We start from the raw sequence: 6,884 nt of genomic DNA, 5'->3' as shown, positions 1-6,884 counted from the left end.
CTGCAAAACAGGCACTGTGTGTGCACGACGCAACACACCCCTCCCATGCCCTGAATACAGAAGTTAAAAACCAGCTGTGATTGGGACGCAGGGGACCCTGGTGCCACTGAACCTTCTGCACTGTGAACCTGCTGAACTATTGACAGCTGCGCTCTTGATATGTAGGGTCGAAACCTTTATCTCTGCCCCTCTATCACGATTTGTTGAAGATGCTGTGATTTCCAGCTTTACCGATTTACTGCGATTTAGCCAACTTCAGGAAATTAGTGCAAGCAACGGACAATAGATCTTATCGATAATTTACAGAAACTGTTGACATTGTTTTTGATACGGGTGCTTGGAAAAAAAAAGTTCAAAAATGTATCCACCTCGCAAAAGACACTTGTCAGAAGTGGGATTCGAACCCACGCCTCCAAAGGAGACTGCAACCTGAACGCAGCGCCTTAGACCACTCGGCCATCCTAACACTCTTGACCCTGCACTGATGGCTCAATTTCCAGCATATAAACCAAAATGAGTGCCATGTACTGAGTGAATGTTGTTTAATGTCCTCTGTATTTTCAATTACAGACCTTACTGCTCATGGAAACAGTGGGATCTGAAGCTGATGAAGGAGAGAGGATGGATCATCCTGACAGTGGATCCGGTGGTGACTGCTACTAATTCTCAATCATCTACTACATGGGGTGTGGACATGCTGACTTTTGAGCCAGTGCACATGGCCGGTGGTCACTGCTACTAATTCTCAATCATCTACTACATGGGGTGTGGACATGCTGAATTTTGAGCCAGTGCACATGGCCGGTGGTGACTGCTACTAATTCTCAATCATCTACTACAGGGGGTGTGTACATGCAGAATTTGGAGCCAGTTCAAGATTCAGATCAGGAGGTGCCTGGCTCCATACCAATCAACTCAGTGCCTCTGAGACAAGGACTTGAACGGTACAGTTTGAGTCCTCGACCCCCATGCTCAACGCGGCTGCAAGGATTCGGGGTGGATTGACTGAATGTGGCATTTCTTGTTGTGTACCATTCTTGTATACTGGATTAGTATAGTATGTTTTTTTTTAGCAGCTATGTTTGTTTTGTATTGGTTAAGGAGAAATGTTGTGTTCGTCATGGGCACGCATATGATGCACACCAAGGGAGGTAGGGAGTGTTAGTCTCCCCCGAGTTTTGGAGTTGGATTGTAGGCGCGGTGACGTGGAACCGGAGCGAATTAAAGGTCAGGGAAGGTGTTCCTCGTGGCCAATGACTCTATATTATTCTCTGTGTATTTATTTAAACTTATCTGCGAAACAGGCAGCGTGAGTGCACGATGCAAAACACCCCTCCCATGCCCTGAATACAGAAGTTAAAAACCAGCTGTGATTGGGACGCAGGGGACCCTGGTGCCACTGAACCTTCTGCACTGTGAACCTGCTGAACTATTGACAGCTGCGCTCTTGATATGTAGGGTCGAAACCTTTATCTCTGCCCCTCTATCACGATTTGTTGAAGATGCTGTGATTTCCCGCTTTACCAATTTACTGCGATTTAGCCAACTTCAGGAAATTAGTGCAAGCAACGGACAATAGATCTTATCGATAATTTACAGAAACTGTTGACATTGTTTTTGATACGGGTGCTTGGGAAAAAAAAGTCCAAAAATTTATCCACCTCGCAAAAGACACTTGTCAGAAGTGGGATTCGAACCCACGCCTCCAAAGGAGACTACGACCTGAACAAGGCGCCTTAGACCACTCGGCCATCCTGACACTGTACTGATGGCTCAATTTCCAGCTTATAAACCAAAATGAGTGCCATGTACTGAGTAAATGTTGTTTAATGTCCTCTGTATTTTCAATTCCAGACCTTCCTGCTCAGGGAAACAGTGGGATCTGAAGCTGATGAAGGAGAGAGGATGGATCATCCTGAAAGTGAATCCGGTGGTGACTGCTACTAATTCTCAATCATCGACTACATGGGGTGTGGACATGCAGAAGTTTGAGCCAGTGCGCATGGCGGGTGGTGACTGCTACTAATTCTCAATCATCTACTAGAAGGGGTGTGGACTTGCAGAATTTAGAGCCAGTTCACGATTCAGATCAGGAGGTGCCTGGCTCCATACCAATCAACTCAGTGCCTCTGAGACAAGGACTTGAACGGTACAGTTTGAGTCCTCGACCGCCATGCTCAACGCCGCTGCAAGGATTCGGGGTGGATTGACTGAATGTGGCATTTCTAGTTGTGTACCATTCTTGTATACTGGATTAGTATAGTATCTTTTTTTTGAGCAGCTATGTTTGTTTTGTATAGGTTAAGGAGAAATGTTGTGTTCGTCATGGGCACGCCTATGATGCACACCAAGGGAGGTAGGGAGTGTTAGTCTCCCCCGAGTATTGGAGTTGGATGGTAGGCGCGGTGACGTGGAACCGAGAGAATAAAAGGTCAGGGAAGGTGTTCCTCGTGGCCAATGACTCTATATTATTCTCTGTGTATTTATTAAAACTTATCTGCGAAACAGGCACCGTGTGTGCACGATGGAACACACACCTCCCATGCCCTGAATACAGAAGTTAAAAACCAGCTGTGATTGGGATGCAGGGAAACCTGGTGCCACTGAACCTTCTGCACTGTGAACCTGCTGAACTATTGACAGCTGTGCTTTTGATATGTAGGGTCGAAACCTTTATCTCGGCCCCTCTATCACGATTTGTTGAAGATGCTGTGATTTCCTGCTTTACCGATTTACTGCGATTTAGCCAACTTCAGGCAATTAGTGCAAGCAACGGACAATAGATCTTATCGATAATTTACAGAAACTGTTGACATTGTTTTTGATAAGGGTGCTTGGAAAAAAAAAGTCCAAAAATGTATCCACCTCGCAAAAGAAACTTGTCAGAAGTGGGGTTTGAACCCACGTCTCCAAGGGAGACTGCGACCTGAATGCAGCACCTTAGACCACCCGGCTATCCTGACACTCTTGACACCAGACTGATGGCTCAATTTCCAGCTTATAAACCAAAATGAGTGCCATGTACTGAGTGAATGTTATTTAATGTCCTCTGTATTTTCAATTCCAGACCTTCCTGCTCAGGGAAACAGTGGGATCTGAAGCTGATGAAGCAGAGAGGATGGATCATCCTGACAGTGGACCCTGTGGTGACTGCTACTAATTCTCAATCATCTACTACATGGGGTGTGGACTTGCAGAATTTTGAGCCAGTGCATATGGCCGGTGGTGACTGCTACTAATTCTCAATCATCTACTACAGGGGGTGTGGACATGCAGAATTTGGAGCCAGTTCAAGATTCAGATCAGGAGGTGCCTGGCTCCATACCAATCAACTCAGTGCCTCTGAGACAAGGACTTGAACGGTACAGTTTGAGTCCTCGACCGCCATGCTCAACGCGGCTGCAAGGATTCGGGGTGGATTGACTGAATGTGGTATTTATTGTTGTGTATTATTCTTGCATACTGGATTAGTATAGTATCTTTTTTTTTGAGCAGCTATGTTTGTTTTGTATTGGTTAAGGAGAAATGTTGTGTTCGTCATGGGCACGCCCATGATGCACACCAAGGGAGGTAGGGAGTGTTAGTCTCCCCCGAGTTTTGGAGTTGGATGGTAGGTGCGGTGATGTGGAATCGGAGAGAATAAAAGGTAGGGGAAGGTGTTCCTCGTGGCCAAAGACTCCATATTATTCTTTGTGTATTTATTAAAACTTCTCTGCAAAACAGGCACTGTGTGTTCACGACGCAACACCCCCACCCCTCCCATCCCCTGAATACAGAAGTTAAAAACCAGCTGTGATTGGGACGCAGGGGACCCTGGTGCCACTGAACCTTCTGCACTGTGAACCTGCTGAACTATTGACAGCTGCGCTTTTGATATGTAGGGTCGAAACCTTTATCTCGGCCCCTCTATCACGATTTGTTGAAGATGCTGTGATTTCCTGCTTTACCGATTTACTGCGATTTAGCCAACTTCAAGCAATTAGTGCAAGCAACGGACAATAGATCTTATCGATAATTTACAGAAACTGTTGATATTGTTTTTGATAAGGGTGCTTGGAAAAAAAAGTCGATAAATGTATCCACCTCGCAAAAGGCACTTGTCAGAAGTGGGGTTTGAACCCACGTCTCCAAGGGAGACTGCAACCTGAGCACAGCACCTTAGACCACCCGGCCATCCTGACACTCTTGACACCAGACTGATGGCTTAATTTCCAGCTTATCAACCAAAATGAGTGCCATGTACTGAGTGAATGTTGTTTAATGTCCTCTGTATTTTCAATTCCAGACCTTTCTGCTCAGGGAAAAAGTGGGATCTGGAGCTGATGAAAGAGAGAGGATGGATCATCCTGACAGTGGATCCGGTGGTGACTGCTACTAATTCTCAATCATCGACTACATGGGGTGTGGACATGCAGAATTTTGAGCCAGTGCACATGGCCGGTGGTGACTGCTACTAATTCTCAATCATCTACTACAAGGGGTGTGGACATGCAGAATTTGGAGCCAGTTCAAGATTCAGATCAGGAGGTGCCTGGCTCCATACCAATCAACTCAGTGCCTCTGAGACAAGGACTTGAACGGTACAGTTTGAGTCCTCGACCGCCATGCTCAACGCGGCTGCAAGGATTCGGGGTGCATTGACTGAATGTGGCATTTCTTGTTGTGTACTATTCTTGTATATTGGATTAGTATAGTATCTTTTTTTTGGGCAGCTATGTTTATTTTGTATTGGTTAACCCCTTCGCTGCCAGGCCTTTTCCCCCTCCTGTGCCGAGCCTTTTTTTGGCTATTTGGAGCAGTTCGCGCTTAGGCCCTCATAACTTTTTGTTCACATAAGCTACCCATGCCAAATTTGCGTCCTTTTTTTCCAACATCCTAGGGATTCTAGAGGTACCCAGACTTTGTGGGTTCCCCAGAAGGAGGCCAAGAAATTAGCCAAAAAACAGTGAAAATTTCATTTTTTTAAAAAAAATTGGAAAAATGGGCTGCAGAAGAAGGCTTGTGGTTTTTTCCCTGAAAAGGGCATCAACAAAGGGTTTGCGGTGATAAAATCACCAGCTTCCCAGCTTTCAGGAACAGGCAGACTTGAATCAGAAAACCCAATTTTTCAACCCAATTTTGGCATTTTACTGGGACATACCCCATTTTTACGATTTTTTGTGCTTTCAGCCTCCTTCCAGTCAGTGACAGAAATGGGCATGAAACCAACGCTGGATCCCATAAACCGCAACATTTCTGAAAAGTAGACAAAATTCTGAATTCAGCAAGGGGTAATTTGTGTAGATCCTACAAGGGTTTCCTACAGAAAATAGCAACTGAAAAAGAAAAATATTGAAATTGAGGTGAAAAAAACATCAATTTTTCTCTAAGTTTTACTCTGTAACTTTTTCCTGCAATGTCAGATTTTCGAAAGCAATATACCGTTACGTCTGCTGGACTCTTCTGGTTGCGGGGATATATAGGGCTTGTAGGTTCATCAAGAACTCTAGGTACCCAGAGCCAATAAATGACCTGCACCCTGCAGTGGGTTTTCATTCTATACCGGGTATACAGCAATTCATTTGCTGAAATATAAAGAGTAAAAAATAGCTATCAAAAAAACCTTTGTATTTCCAAAATGGGCACAAGATAAGGTGTTGAGAAGCAGTGGTTATTTGCACATCTCTGAATTCCGGGGTGCCCATACTAGCATGTGAATTACAGGGCATTTCTCAAATAGACGTCTTTTTTACACACTGTCTTACATTTGGAAGGGAAAAATGTAGAGAAAGACAAGGGGCAATAACACTTGTTTTGCTATTCTATGTTCCCCCAAGTCTCCCGATAAAAATGATACCTCACTTGTGGGGGTAGGCCTAGCGCCCGCGACAGGAAACGCCCCAAAGCGCAACGTGGACACATCACAGAAAACAGACCTGTTTTTAGCAAAGTGCCTACCTGTAGATTTTGGCCTCTAGCTCAGCCGCCACCTAGGGAAACCTACCAAACCTGTGCATTTCTGAAAACTAGAGACCTAGGGGAATCCAAGATGGGGTGATTTGTGTGGCTCGGACCAGGTTCTGTTACCCAGAATCCTTTGCAAACCTCAAAATTTGGCTAAAAAAACACATGTTCCTCACATTTCTGTGGCAGAAAGTTCTGGAATCTGAGAGGAGCCACAAATTTCCTTCCACCCAGCGTTCCCCCATGTCTCCCGATAAAAATGATACCTCACTTGTGTGGGTAGGCCTAGCGCCCGCGACAGGAAACACCCCAAAGCGCAATGTGGACACATCACAGAAAACAGACCTGTTTTTAGCAAAGTGCCTACCTGTAGATTTTGGCCTCTAGCTCAGCCGCCACCTAGGGAAACCTACCAAACCTGTGCATTTCTGAAAACTAGAGACCTAGGGGAATCCAAGATGGGGTGATTTGTGTGGCTCGGACCAGGTTCTGTTACCCAGAATCCTTTGCAAAGCTCAAAAATTGGCTAAAAAAACACATGTTCCTCACATTTCTGTGGCAGAAAGTGCTGGAATCTGAGAGGAGCCACAAATGTCCTTCCACCCAGCGTTCCCCCACGTCTCCCGATAAAAATGGTACCTCACTTGTGTGGGTAGGCCTAGCGCCCGCGACAGGAAACGCCCCAAAGCGCAACGTGGACACATCACAAAAAACAGACCTGTTTTTAGCAAAGTGCCTACCTGTAGATTTTGGCCTCTAGCTCAGCCGCCACCTAGGGAAACCTACCAAACCTGTGCATTTCTGAAAACTAGAGACCTAGGGGAATCCAAGGAGGGGTGACTGGCGGGGCTCGGACCAGGTTCTGTTACCCAGAATCCTTTGCAAAGCTCAAAAATTGGCTAAAAAAACACATGTTCCTCACATTTCTGTGGCAGAAAGTT

The 6,884-nt window shown here is 45.5% G+C and overlaps 1 non-coding gene across 1 annotated transcript; it reads right to left on the bottom strand.

Moving 5' to 3' along the window:
• Positions 1 to 383: 383 nt before the first annotated feature.
• TRNAL-CAG (transfer RNA leucine (anticodon CAG)) lies at positions 384 to 466 on the bottom strand. Its single transcript has one exon. It is a non-coding gene; the product is annotated as a tRNA-Leu (tRNA).
• Between the last annotated feature and the right edge of the window lie 6,418 nt (positions 467 to 6,884).

The sequence above is a fragment of the Pleurodeles waltl genome, unplaced genomic scaffold (genome assembly GCF_031143425.1).
Source record: "Pleurodeles waltl isolate 20211129_DDA unplaced genomic scaffold, aPleWal1.hap1.20221129 scaffold_39, whole genome shotgun sequence".
Lineage (NCBI taxonomy): Eukaryota > Metazoa > Chordata > Amphibia > Caudata > Salamandridae > Pleurodeles > Pleurodeles waltl.
This window is presented reverse-complemented; position numbering and strand designations above follow the sequence as displayed.